This window comes from Loxodonta africana, chromosome 15 (assembly GCF_030014295.1).
Source record: "Loxodonta africana isolate mLoxAfr1 chromosome 15, mLoxAfr1.hap2, whole genome shotgun sequence".
Classification (NCBI taxonomy): Eukaryota; Metazoa; Chordata; class Mammalia; order Proboscidea; family Elephantidae; genus Loxodonta; species Loxodonta africana.
The window spans coordinates 51,968,499-51,982,344 of record NC_087356.1 but is presented as its reverse complement, the minus strand read 5'-3'; the positions used below and the strand labels follow the sequence as shown (position 1 = coordinate 51,982,344).

The 13,846-nt window shown below is 45.3% G+C and overlaps 1 protein-coding gene across 4 annotated transcripts in view; it reads left to right on the top strand.

Annotated features, from left to right (window-relative positions):
• Window positions 1-13,846, top strand: part of NTM (neurotrimin) — a 546,323-nt gene that overhangs the window by 275,069 nt on the left and 257,408 nt on the right. The window lies entirely within an intron of this gene.

Sequence of the window (13,846 nt, the reverse complement as noted above, 5' to 3'; positions counted from 1 at the left end):
TCTTCCTCAGGCTCATTCTCAAACTGCCAATGGATGGAACTGGATCCTTCCACCCCTGGGCGGCTCTTGTTCTTAGCAATCTGAACAGAGCATTCCCCCATGGGCATCAGCTGGCCCACCTCACCGTCCCACAGTGTCTAGAGCTGGTTCTGGAAGCACTGAACACTCCTGGGGCTGTCTCCTCGTGGTCTTCCCTCAAAGCTGGATTTGCTGGGAGAAAAATGCTTATCCTGCATGTGGTTTCTACTGGGACCATCCATTAGCGAGGGTTGCGCTGACAAGGTTGGCCACGTGGTCCAAGGCATTCTGTGCAGTGGTAGGAATCAGTGTTGCTTTGACTCTTGGTACCTGAAAATGGGGTCATGCATGCTTGACCCTGTGACTGACCCTTCTGATATCAGTGACTTGAGCTGGATCAGAAGCACGCGTCACCACCACCAAATTCTTTCCCACTACCAGGCTGCAAAGCCCGACTTCAGTCAGACCAGGCCCCCCTGCCAGCAACTCTGATTTGACCTATGAAGTTGAAGGATGAGCTGGGAATAATTAACCTTCTTACCCTTCAGTCAGGATGGAAAGCAGCTGGGTGCGGTGTCAGTGCAGGTTAATGTATTAAATTGTTTGCCTTTGCTATCCTAGATGGAAATGGGATTTTAGGTCACAAGCGAAAAGAGCTGGCAGTCCCTTGGTCCTGTGGCATCCTTCCTCTCCATCAAAGAACAATTTCTGAAGGCTTAGGGGACCTTCTGCACCATGGACACAGCCTAGCAGAGTGGAGACCGGAAGTGGAAACATCTGGCAATGCCCAGGCAAAGCTGGAGTGAAGCCTCAAATGGCCACATGCTGCTACTCATCTGGATCAGGCACCTGGAATCAGAATGGCGTGGCTGACTGCCTCAGCTCATGTGGAGATGGGATTTATAACACGCTGTATGAGAATATATGTTTCAATAAAACAGTCCCCATCAGAGCCATAGCGCAGGGAAAGTAATAGGAAGTCGGTGAAGAATGAGATGGTGGGAGTTTCCTGTTGCCCAGCAGAACCAGGCCCTGGCCTGAGAGCCCTGCCTGCCTTTCCTCCCAGGCACAGCTTGGCTTTACGACTTGGACAGATGATGGTTTTTTTTTTTTTTTTAATTCCTTTTTTGTTTTCCTTCTGTTTATGTGGCTGTTTTCTTTCTGCACATCGTGAACAGTTCTGGCTTTATAACTGATGAGAGCTAGTGGCTTTTTCAAATGGAGACGGTGGATTTCTGTAGGTCTCTTGGTGTATGTAACCAAGAAGAATTTTGAAGGAACACCAGCATGTTTCCATTCTCCCCATAGACTGGTGGACTTACAAGTTTGAAGGAGTGTAAATGAAGAGAAAGGGAGTGAGGAGAGGCCACAGTCCTTGCCCAGCTTATGTCTCCCTGAAACAATGGGCTGATACCCTGAAGGCCCTGACCACTGCCTTTTTCTCCCATTGTAGGTAGAGCTGTGAGGCTGCAGAGAAACTCCCAAACAGATTCTTTGCTATGGACAAGAGAGGGACTACCTTGCATTGACAGAATTTTTAATCACTCCATGTTAATGAATGGATACTCTTTAAAATAGAATTTCTGTATCACATCGGATAAATCATTAGTATTGATTGGCTCATTTTTTTTCTTCGTCTAGTTATGGGAAATTTTTTTTTTTTTTTTAGTTATGGGAGGAGAATAATACTTGCCTTTTTTGAGCCTAGAATTCTGCAAGGATTAATAACTTCAATGTCTTCCCTCAGGGATCCCTGGAGAGAGGCGTGCCAATAGCAACAAAAGCGAGTTCAGCAGGCTTCTCTAGTTTATCTACAGCTGCAGTGTCTACTTTACAGATTATTCGTAGTCTAAAGCCTCCACCACCCCTTGACAGATTCTGACTGGGCTGTTACCAAACCAAAACCTGACTTAGGGTGACCCCAGGTAGAACTGCCCCTTAGGGGTTTGCTGTAACTACAACAAACGGAGCTAAACTGGAAGAGACTGGGTGGAAACAATTTTTTTGGTGTGTGTGTGTCTAGGAGTGTGTGTATGAGAGTGTGAGTATGAGTGTGTGTGTATGAGTGTGTGTGTGCATGCCCACTAGTCCTTACATCTTGATTATCTGGTATCTTGGATTAATCATTTTGGCACCCTTTTCCGCTATCAAAACCTGTCAAAGGATTATCCTGGTTTTCTCTTGTGCAATAACTCTCTTCAAAGTGTGCAGCCTTCACATAAGAAAACTGGAAGAAGTCAGTGGTGTTATTCCCATTTTAGAGATAGAGAGGGCGGGTTCCATCGCAGGCGCCTGAGGAGTGCAATTCATCTTTGTCACTAAACGTGTCTCAGCTGGTGACCTCCATCAGCCCTTCTTCCCAGGACCTCATCTGCTTTGAATACAAAATCAGGGTCATGGTGTTAATTTTCTGCTCTGAAAACACAAACCAGCATCAAGGTTCAAATATAAAAATAAAATATAAACCAAAATGGATAAAGCAGTAGCGACAGCGATACCAAGGTCTACCACAGAACACTGAAAACAGTAATCAGCCGTGTCTTAGACCCCTGGGATAGCAGAGGCGTGATGGAATGCAGGAGATGAAAGACGAGATAGAAAATGCCGACTCCATTTATTTACGGAAAAGGACTATAAAGTACAGAAGATGTGAGCGAGATGTGGTATATCCCAGCTCTTTGCTTGTCATCCTCCCTTTGACCCATGAAATCCCTTCTTGTTCCTCTCTAGTATTCTACTTGTGAAGCTTTAATTCTCATTTCATTTCCTTTTCCCACTGGTAATCTATGTCTTTATACACCCTCCCTCTGTCCTGTAGTCTAACTGGCAGACCCACCCCTTCCGTTCATCCTCTCTCTCTAACGAGCCTAGACTGACAATTTTGCCAATAGTTTTCATACATAATAACTTAAGTGCATCACTTTTCTACAAACAAGTTATCATTAGAGTTCAATTCTTCTGCCCCTTGCCTTTGTGCCTAGTAAATATATTCCTTTGACGTGTGTTTTGGAAGATGGCTCGGTTTTATGCATGTGCCATTAGTGCCAATTGTACAAAGCAGAAACACAAATTACCTGCATTCTGCAGACATATCTAATCACCTAGACACCACGGGCTGGCACTCATCACAGCCTTCTTGTCTGTACAGGACACTGAAAGAGGACCACCTCAGCTGCCACTAGATTGAAATGGGGGTGAAGTGCTCAGGCACTGAGGAGAGTGGTTAGGGAGGCAGAGATGTGGCATCTTGTCAGGGCGCTGCACTCTGGCCCTCACTCAGGACAGACAGACATGTGCCAGTCCCTGTGGGGAGATCTGGTGCTGAGGCTAGATCCTTGTTAGCGAGCATTCAAGGTAATTTGTCTTGGAGACAGGAGGAGGCATAGGATAAAGGACCCAGGAAGCCAAAGAGGGGTGTGTCCTAGGTGTATAGGGCACATAGGGAGGTCTATGCAGAATTTTCAACTGTTGTGTTGTATAAGATTCCCTTCCAACTGGTTTTATTTAGGCAACTCTGTAGTTTTTTTTTTTTTTTGTAGTCAGCAAATCTCCCCTGGAGCTGTTAAAATCAAATGAATGGAGCTTTGATGGCAACAAATATTTGTAACAAAGAATCTGCCCTCCCCCGCAAGGCCACCTATGGAGACCCTGGTGGTGTAGTGGTTAAGAGCTATGGCTGCTAACCAAGAGGTCAGCAGTTTGAATCCACAGGCGCTCCTTGAAACTCTATGGGGCAGTTCTACTCTGTCTTACAGGGTTACTATGTGTTGGAATCGATTTGAGGGCAATGGGTTTGGTTTTTTTTTTTTTTTTTTTTTAAGGCCACCTACTGCCTTGGTTTCTAGCATTTTTTAAGGGAGCCTGAAGTTGTGCCCCATTTGCCTGGATGGAAAGAAACAAAAGTCTTCTGGTAAACAGGCTGCTGCTCTTTGCTAACAGCAGCTCCCTGGCTCTTCTGGTCTCAGGCATCTGAGGACGCGTCTCAGGAGGGCAGCTCCAGAAAAGGAGAGGGCTGACTCCAGGCCCAGTGGTGTTGTGAGCAGAGGAAGATCCTTGCACACCAGTTTCCTCTGGGAGGCCTCGGAGCCTGACTCAGCCCATTGTTCCCACAGTGAATCCCTTGTGATTCAGTTTTGCAAGCACCTGAGTTGGTGTTTCCGTAAAGATACTTAATCTTATCCTGCTTAGAATTTCTTCAATTTTGGAGCTTGTCATGGTGCTGCTCAAGTTAGATTCCTCATGCCTTCTCTCTCTCTCAGACACACACACATACTCCCTCATTCAACAGGAGGCAAAAAAAGCAAGGGGAATGGAAAAACCTGTCTCCTTTTTCTACTTTCTGTCCATTTTTATATTGTTTTCCTTATGTTCTATCTTGCCTTCTTATATTACTTTCTTTCCTGTGCATTCGTCCTGTTTTTTAATCTTGACTCTCCCCTTTGCTTCTTTCTGTTTCTTCTCTCATTTGTAATGAGGCTCCTCAACTGCCGGAGGGTCAGTACCATATATCACCAAGGGATCAGCGTGAGGGCCAATTGACAAGGAAAGCTGTCATCAAATTTTACAGCTTCATATAAAAATGCACTGTTGTGGCAAGGACAGAGAAGGGGCTAGAAGGGCACAGGGGTGGTTTGGGGAGAAGGAGTAGAGAAAAAAGAGAACATATAATGGGGGGGAGGGGGGCAGATCTGTATGCTTTCCACAACCATGTATTCATGAGCCAAATCTGCTACCTTCTGAACGCAAAGCTAGCTCTAAGGGACCTGCTAATTAGTAAGGGGTTCAGGTGATGGGATACCTGTGTAATCCATTGTACAGAGCCACCAAGAAAGCTGATCAGAGCTGCTGGAGTGTAAGGGAACAAGGACAGTATTACAGACATAACCTACAGCCATTCTTCCTGGAGGACAGATAGGGAATTATCCTGCCTTGGATCCTTCCCTTAAACACTGCTGTGCTTACATTTAGTGAGCCAGTCAACAGGTGTCTGAGTATGTGCCATGAGACCAGCTGGTATGAAAGGTCACTGAGACACAGCAGAGTGGCCCCTGTCCTAAAGGAATAGACAACCTAGGTGGGCAAGCAAGACCAACTCACAAGAATCAACTAGAGAGCCATGTATGTATGGCAGTTCCTAACCAAGAGTTAAGTTCCTATATGCACAAATTCTCCCCTCAAGCTCTGTTCCTTCTCAGACCCCGAACTCAGCCACTTACCCAAGCCAGAAACCAGGTAGCAGGTTAGTACCTTGGTTTGTTTTTGTTGTTAGGTGCTGTCGAGTTGGCTCCGACTCAAAGCGACCCTATGCACAACAGAACGAAACACTGCCCGGTCCTGAGCCATCCTTATAATTGCTGTTATGCTTGAGCTTATTGTTGTAGCCACTGTGTCAGTCCACCTCGTTGAAGGTCTTACTCTTTTCTGCTGGCCCTGTATTCTGCAAGCATGATGTCCTTCTCCAGGGACTGATCCCTCCTGACAACATGTCCAAAGTATGTAAGATGCAGTCTCGCCATCCTTGCCTCTAAGGAGCATTCTGTCTGTACTTCTTCTAAGACAGATTTGTTCATTCTTTTGGCAGTCCATGGTGTATTCAACATTCTTCGCTAACACCACAATTCAAAGACGTCAATTCTTCGGTCTTCCTTATTCATTGTCCAGTTTTCACATGCATATGATGCGATTGAAAATCCTGTGGGTTGGTCAGGTGCACCTTAGTCTCCAAGGTGACATCTTTGCTCTTCAACACTTTGAAGAGGTCTTTTGCAGCAGATTTGCCCAATGCAATGCGTTTTTTGATTTCTTGACTGCTACTTCCATGGCTGTTGATTGTGGATCCAAGTAAAATGAAATCCTTGACAACTGGCCCAGTTGTGAGGACTTTTGTTTTCTTTATGTCGAGGTATAATCCATACTGAAGGCTGTGGTCTTTGATCTTCATTAGTTAGTGCTTCAAGTCCTCTTCACTTTCAGCAAGCAAGGTTGTGTCATCTGCATAACGCAGGTTGATAATGAGTCTTCCTCCAATCTTGATGCCCTGTTCCTCTTCATATAGTCCAGCTTCTCATATTATTTGCTCAGCATACAGATTAAATAGGTATGGTGAAAGAATACAACCCTGTTGCACAGCTTTCCTGACTTTAAACCAATCAGTATCCCCTTGTTCTGTCCGAACAACCGCCTCTTGGTCTATGTAAAGGTTCCTCATGAGCACAATTAAGTGTTCTGAAATTCCCATTCTTCGCAGTGTTATCCATAGTTCGTTATGATCCACACTGTCAGTTTGTTGTACTGTGGGGGCTTGTGTGTTGCTGTGATGCTGGAAGCTATGCCACTGGTATTCAGATACCAGCGGGGTCACCTACGGAGGACACCTTTTAGCTGAGCTTCCAGACTAAGACAGACTAGGAAAAAGGACCAGGCAGTCTACTTCTGAAAAGAATTAGCCAGTGAAAACCTTATGAATAGCAGCGGAACATTGCCCGATATAGTGCTGGAAGATGAGCTCCCCCAGGTTAGAAGGCACTCAAAAGATAACTGGGGAAGAGCTGGCTCCTCAAAGTGGAGTTGACCTTAATGACGTGGATGGAGTAAAGCTTTCGGGACCTTCATTTGCTGATGTGGTATGACTCAAAATGAGAAGAAACAGCTGCAAACATCCATTAATAATCGGAACCTGGAGTGTACGAAGTATGAATCTAGGAAAATTGGAAATAGTCAAAAATGAAATGGAACACATAAACATGGATATCCTGGGCATTAGTGAGCTGAAATGGACTGGTACTGGCCATTTTGAATTGGACAATCATATAGTCCACTATGCTGGGAATGACAGCTCGAAGAGGAATGGTGTTGCATTCATCGTCAAAAAGAACATTTCAAGATCTATCCTGAAATACAACACTAGCAGTGATAGGATAATATTCATATGCCTTCAAGGAAGGCCAGTTAATACGACTATTATTCAAATTTATGCACCAACTACTAGAGCCAAAGATGAAGAAATAGAAGATTTTTATCAGCTGCTGCAGTCTGAAATTGATCCAACATGCAATCAAGATGCATTGATAATTACTGGCAATTGGAATGTGAAAGTTGGAAACAAAGAAGAAGGATCAGTAGTTGGAAAATATGGCCTTGGTGATAGAAACAATGCCGGAGATCGAATGATAGAATTTTGCAAGACCAATAACTTCTTCACTGCAAGTACCTTCTTTCACCAACATAAACGGTGACTATACATATGGACCTTGGTATAGAGTATGGGTTTACTGGAGAGAAACCAACAGTCCTAGTCCCTGCTCTGTTACTTGTCAACCGTATGACTTTGGTGATTTAATAAAGCTCAATTTCCTTGCATGAAATATGGAGATCTTTTTGATAACTACTGCACAGAGTGGTTGTGTGGATTGAATAAAATAATGCATATAATCTGCTTACCACAGTGCGTGCTAATGATCGCTTAAGGTTGGCCTTATTATTATACTAGATTGTATCCTTTCCTTAACTCCACACCCCTCCACCACCACTCCCCTCCCGAAGGCCCTGTTTGGGCTGTAGGTTATACCTCCTTTCCATCTTTAGTTTCTGTCCCCTCCTCTCTAGCCCCACTGCCCTGCCCTACTCGGCCCCAAGAGCCCTGGCGTGGGTGGACTGTTGTATGGTCTTGTGAGTGATCTTTCTGTTTCTAATCTATCTACCCTGCTTCTGGTGGTGCTGATCTCTCCCAAACCCAGATGTGGATGTATTACTGCCCTGCTTAAAACTCTGTATACAACGTGCTGTATTCCAGAGTCCTTAGGGTAAAAAAAAAAAAAAAAATTTTTTTTTTTTTTTTTAGAGTAGCATCCCTGACTTCATGCAGATGATTTTAGTCCTCTGTCTTCTTGCACGTCTAGTCCCCATTCCTACTTACTGGCTATTTACCATAAAAGTTCACAATTTTATACATCAGGGAAAAAAAAAAACAACTGGGACTTATTAGAAAACAAATATTAGAGATGACTAGAACTTACTGCAAACCCACTACATCAGAATGGAGGGGGGATCAATATGTTTAAGGAAACCCTAGTAGCGTAGTGGTTAAGAGCTATGACTGCTAACCAAAACGTCAGCAGTTCAAATCCATCAGGCGCTCCTTGGAAACCCAATGGGGCAGTTCTACTCTGTCCTGTAGGGTTACTATGAGTCGGAATTGACTCAACGGCAATGGTGTTTTTTTTTGTTGTTGTTATTGTTGTTTAAAATGCAGACATTGTTTTTAAAAGCTCCCCAAATGCTTCTGATGTGAATTTCAAGGCAGAAAGCACTAGCACCTCACCAAGCGTGCCATGCCTTGGTCATGTAGTGGGCAGGCACCCTTCCTCGCTGACCTGAGAATGGTTAGTCAGCACACACTGATTGGCACCCAGTAGGAACACAGAGGGTATTTGGTGACTGACTGACTCCATAAATGCTGTCTTCTATGACACCTGAGGCTATGGCATTTGATCAGATCACACACCCCCACTGGGTATAGGGAAGTGGAAGAGAGAACAGACTACTGAGGTACATGTGTACTACGTGTGATTGTGTACTGTGTCAGTGTGTGTATGTGAGTGTGTGACTGAGGGTGTCAGTGTATGTATGCCAAGTATGTGTATGAGTGAGTGTGGGTGTGTATGAGTGTGTATGTTCAGTATGTGTATGGGTGTATGTGTATGTGAGTGAGTGTGTGGTATGTGTGTGGAGTGTGTGTGTGAATATGTGTGTATGTGAGTGATTGGGGGGGCTCTTTGGGATATGAGCAGTGACAAAGCACAGCGCAGATGAGGAGTAGCGCACTTCCTGTGGGCGCCTTGGGACCAGGAGCGGCCCTGTAGACTGTGAGGAAGTGTGAGACTGCATGTGAGCCAGGGTCTGGGCATCTGTGGGTGTGAGCAGGTGCCTGTGGAGGAACAGGAGTGCAAATAACCACAACAAAGAGGGTCCTAGATCCATCGATTCTTCAGGGAAGGAAAGTCTGAGCCACTGGCGTTGTTACACCGGAGCACTGTGAAGAATGGAAGGAAGACACTGTTTCTCTGGAGCCCAGCTGCGGGGAGGCAGGGGGTGCCCACCAGCGCCAGTGCTGAGGGTGACTGGGTGCCTGTACACGCCCTTTACTGTGCCAGAGAGGGTACTTTTCCCTTCCTGACCCCCTTTTCCCACTGGAAGATGGGGCTGAGCTGTTTGTAGTGTGCAGAGGCTGACAGAACTAGGCAATCAGATTGGAAACCGAAGCCCCCGCCAGCGCTGGCAGTGTGCCGTGCTTTGCGGCCATCTCCTGTGGCAGGCACAAGAGGGGAGGAAACAGCTGCTGTCATTTTTCCCTTGAAGTTGTCTTTGGTTTTACTTTTAGTCCTTCCAAGATGTGAGGAGCTAGAAAGGACAGCCAAGGCAGTGCAAGAAGGACAAGGGGACAGCAGGAGAGGACTGGTGCGACCAAGGAGAGCCAGCCGTGCATGGGGCCCAGGGAGAGGGGGCAGCAGGCATCTCCTGTCTGTGTCCAGTGGCCGAGAGCTCTCTCTCAGCCTGTCTTTTTGCCAGCCACTCGTCTTTGGTTGTCAGCGGTGCTACCCATGATTGTACAGGGCTTTGTTTACATGTTGAGAAACTGATGCACCCACAGCCAGAGTGCCCTAGTGTGGTCTTTCTTGGTCTTGCTGTCAGTTTTTTGTACTGAGAGTTCCAGAAAGTTTTGCTACATCCACCTTACAGGATGAAAAATTGGCTGTTTCTTTGATTGCCTTCACCCTTCCTCCAGGGGTTGTATTCCAAACTGCCCCCAAAGGCCCCTGAACCTGTGTCTTATGGGTTGACTCTGCCCTCTGGTGGGTCAAAAGGCAGAGAATGAGGCAGGAAAGGGGACTCATTCCAGAAAAAGTACCCTGGCATGCTTCCCAGGAAAGTCTTTGGTTAAAGCAACCTGAACCCGAAATGAATACAGCTCAGTATGCCTGTGACGTACTAATACCCTGATAAGCTGGTCAGAATGTGTTTCCAAATAAACCTGTTATATAAGTGGCAATAAATACTAACTGTCCCTCACTCTCTGAGGTTTCACCGTACTGAGGGATCCCAGGAACATGCAGGCAGAGTTTGGCGATTCTGACCTTTGACTGGTGGGGACTCCTGAGCTCCCTATAAGACAGATCCCCGTGACAGGCACGTCCCACAATTTTGCCCTTTGCCTACCTTTTAATGACTTTCTATTTTGTTTTACAACCTGTAATCTTCTGCATGTCTTGGTCAACGGTTTCAGCTCTTCTGCTATTGCTGCTGCAGCGGATGCTTTTATGAGCATTGATTGCCTCCACTGGTTCCCCAGAGAGGCGCTTTTCCTTAAGCCAGAGCATCACTGCAGCGGATTACAGTATGTGCCACTCTGCACGCTGATTCATAACCATCCTGGGTTTTATTCTCTCTTACGCTTGCTGCCAAGCCTTATTCATTTAGTTTTCTGGGGCGAGCAGACTGGAAGAGCTGCTATTAATAGGAGAAAGGATGCCTTACTGGTAGGCTTTGAGGTGTCTAAGTTTATAGTCTCTACGTTCTAGGATCTAGATCTGGCCTTCGATCACCCTTGTCCCGCTGAGTGACTAGCTGAGGGCCTCCTGGCACAGGGGCTGACTCTGTGAAGATTTGTACACTCTTCAGTCTTTTGTGAACAGAGGGGACACCCTTGTCTTTGGACAAGAGTACCCCTCTATCCTCCACGTTTCCTTGCATTTGGAAGAAGCCTGACCAGGGTTGTAGATGAGATGGGTGGGAGCAAAGCGCTGGGCAGAGGGAGAATGGAGAGGAGAAGCAGCTGTCAAAGGACAAAGTGCCCTGTTAGGATGCCAGACAGCCGATACTGAACAGCAGGAACTGAAGTGTGTAAATTCAGTTGAAGCCATTCTATGGGTTTTATTTACATTGATAAATACGTTTGCTAATCATTTATCACAAATCAGATACTAGAGTTACTTTCAAACAATGTCCTGCAGATAATAAATACCTTTTTCATATGCATACAAAATGTGACAGCTCAGCTGTTATCAGCCCTACTTAGCCTCTCAGCAATAAAAGCTAGGTGCCACTCAGCCACTGTAGAGAGAGGACATCAGATTCTTTGTCTACACAGGCCATTCCCAGCTCAGGGCGGACTGGCCCAGGCTAAAGTAGATTTACATTGCCTTCCTTCAAGGAACAGGAGCCCCAGAAAATCTCCGAACGGAGCTCACCCACCTGACCTCACTGGCCAGGATGTCAGGCAGATCCCTGGTGAGGGGAGAAATCTCCCTGGACCACACAGGGAACCTTTGCTTGGTAATGAGTTGGTGTTTGTGGGTATAGGCAGTTATTATGTGAGGACTTCTGTTTCCAAAATGCACCTGGCAAAGGGCAATTTGCAAAGGCAGCTTGCGTGTGTGCAAGGGTGTGTGTATGTTTGTAGGGAGGTGGTTCTCACATTGGTATTTGGCATTCAAAATGATTTGCAGTTCCAGAAAAGCCAATGTCACAAATGTGTATTGGTATGTAAGAATGGTTTCTAAGATCAGCTTCAGAGCCAGCGAAGAGTCAGATCCCAGATTTCTGCACAGGCATCCATTTGAAGTGCCTGGCTTTCTCTCCAGAGAGAGAGCAGAGGGGCTGCAAGTTGATCCCAGGATCCTGAATCCAAGTTTCAGCATTCCTAAGTGAACCTCTCTATCAGAGACCCTCTGAGTTCCCAGCCTCACTTTTCAGATGAGAAATATATATATTTTAAAAATGGAATTTGTAATACAGCCCTGAGATGGGTTTTCCATGCCTGTCTAGAAGTAAGCTCAGTGTTGGCTTAATCCACAGCATCCCGTCTGTTCTACTTCAGACTCACTAAAGGAAATGGAAATTGGATTTTTGTTGTTATTGTTATTATTTTCTTTATATTATTGTGGTGAAAATATACATAAGGGGACATACACTAACTCAACCATTTCTACGTGAACAGTTCAGTGATATTGATTACATTCTTCAAGTTGTGCAGCTATTCTCACTATCCTTTTCTGAATTATTCAACTGCCGTTAACATAAACTCAATACCATCTAAGCAAACCAACCAACCCAGTGCCGTCGAGTCGATTCCGACTCATAGCGACCCTATAGGACAGAGTAGAACTGCCCCATAGAGTTTCCAAGGAGCGCCTGGCGGATTCGAACTGCCGACCCTTTGGTTAGCAGCTGTAACACTTAACCAGTACACCACCAGAGTTTCTGAAGTGCCCTGCTTTTCCCCACCCCCGCTAACCACAAAAAATCCTTGGTTTCTGTGTATCTGCTTATTTCATGCAAGTGAGCTCAGACAGGATTTGTCCTTTTGTGTCTGGCTTACTTGCTGAACATGAAGTTTTCGGGCTCCCCCATGTAGTGACGTACACCAGGACTTCCTTTCTCTCTCTGACTGAGTAGTAGTCCATTGTGTGAATGCGCTGTATTTTGTTTATCCGTTCTTCTGTTGATGAACGTTTCAGTTGTGTCCATATCTTGGCTATTGTGAAAAGTGCTGCAATGAACATTGGTGCACAGGTTTCTGTTTGTGTTCCTGTCTTCACTTCTAGGTTTCCGATTACTGGGTCACATGTTAGTTTTACGTTCAGCTCTTTGAGGAACAGCCAAACTCTTTTCCACGGTGGCCGTACCATTTATTTATTTTTCATAAACACACACGCAAATGTGTGGCCTTCCTTCACCAATTAGTTCAAATTTTGGCTTAAGTGGCTACCTTAGAAATACAGTAAAGGAGAATGTAAAGAACAAGGCAGGCAGCAAAATATATGGCCTCAACCCTGGAGAATGCTAGGATGGTGGTATGCGGATGTCCCCTACCCTTTCATCTATTCCTTTTTCCCTAGTTTACCAACCTCCCTTTTCCTGAATTTTCTAGTGCAGTCTAGCTCAGGCTTTTTACTAAGAATTATCTCAGCCCCTGCAGATAACTATATCGTCATCCCTATTCTCTTTGAGTGTTCTTCTGATCAATGGGCATTTTTAACAGGTTTTGGTGAGCTAAAATGGCCAGATTGCATTCTATTCTTAACTAAAAGAATTCTGAATTCTAGAGTCTGTGAGGACCTTGGGAGTAGGAGATGGGCTCTGGCAATAAATATTCTCAGCAAGATAAAGGAGCCCAGTCTGAGCCTGATATCCCCAGAGGTGACCAGTTGCCAGAGGTCAGCCTGGCAGACAGGTCAACTTGCACCTGGAAGTCCATTGATTAGCTGGTTGTGGGCAAAGCAAGTAAAGCCTCGGGAGACCTGTTTAGCTTTGTTAGGGAGATGCAAGAGAATGTCATATTGGTAATATAAAGACACAAGGGGAGGAGAATGGAATGTTTGTCCCAAGGGGAAGGAAGGGAGAGGTCCTACACTTTAGTCCCTTTGACCTCTCTGCGATTACCTTGATAATTACAATGAAAGGAGCAATCTTGTTGCTAATGTTACGCCATGCATTTAAATTCTAATTAATCTTATTTGATTTCTTTGTGTCCTGTTGAGGTGAAACAAAGCGTGCTCTTTTGCACTTATGCCCCTCTTTCTCCCAATAATTTGCATAAGAAGTGAAGGCATGTTTGCCTTGATTGCACTTTAGTAATTTGCATCCCTGCCTTCACAGTTCTATTCCACTTTCTCTTCTCACCTCCTTGACTTTTCCTCTTTCCGGTCACCTTGGCAAAGAAAGGAACAGCTTATGGTTTTAGACATTCCTGCCCCACAAAGAATACGGGAGTTGTGGAGACGCAAGAAACATACCTAGAAATGAGCAGAGTTGGCAGGAATCACCTCAG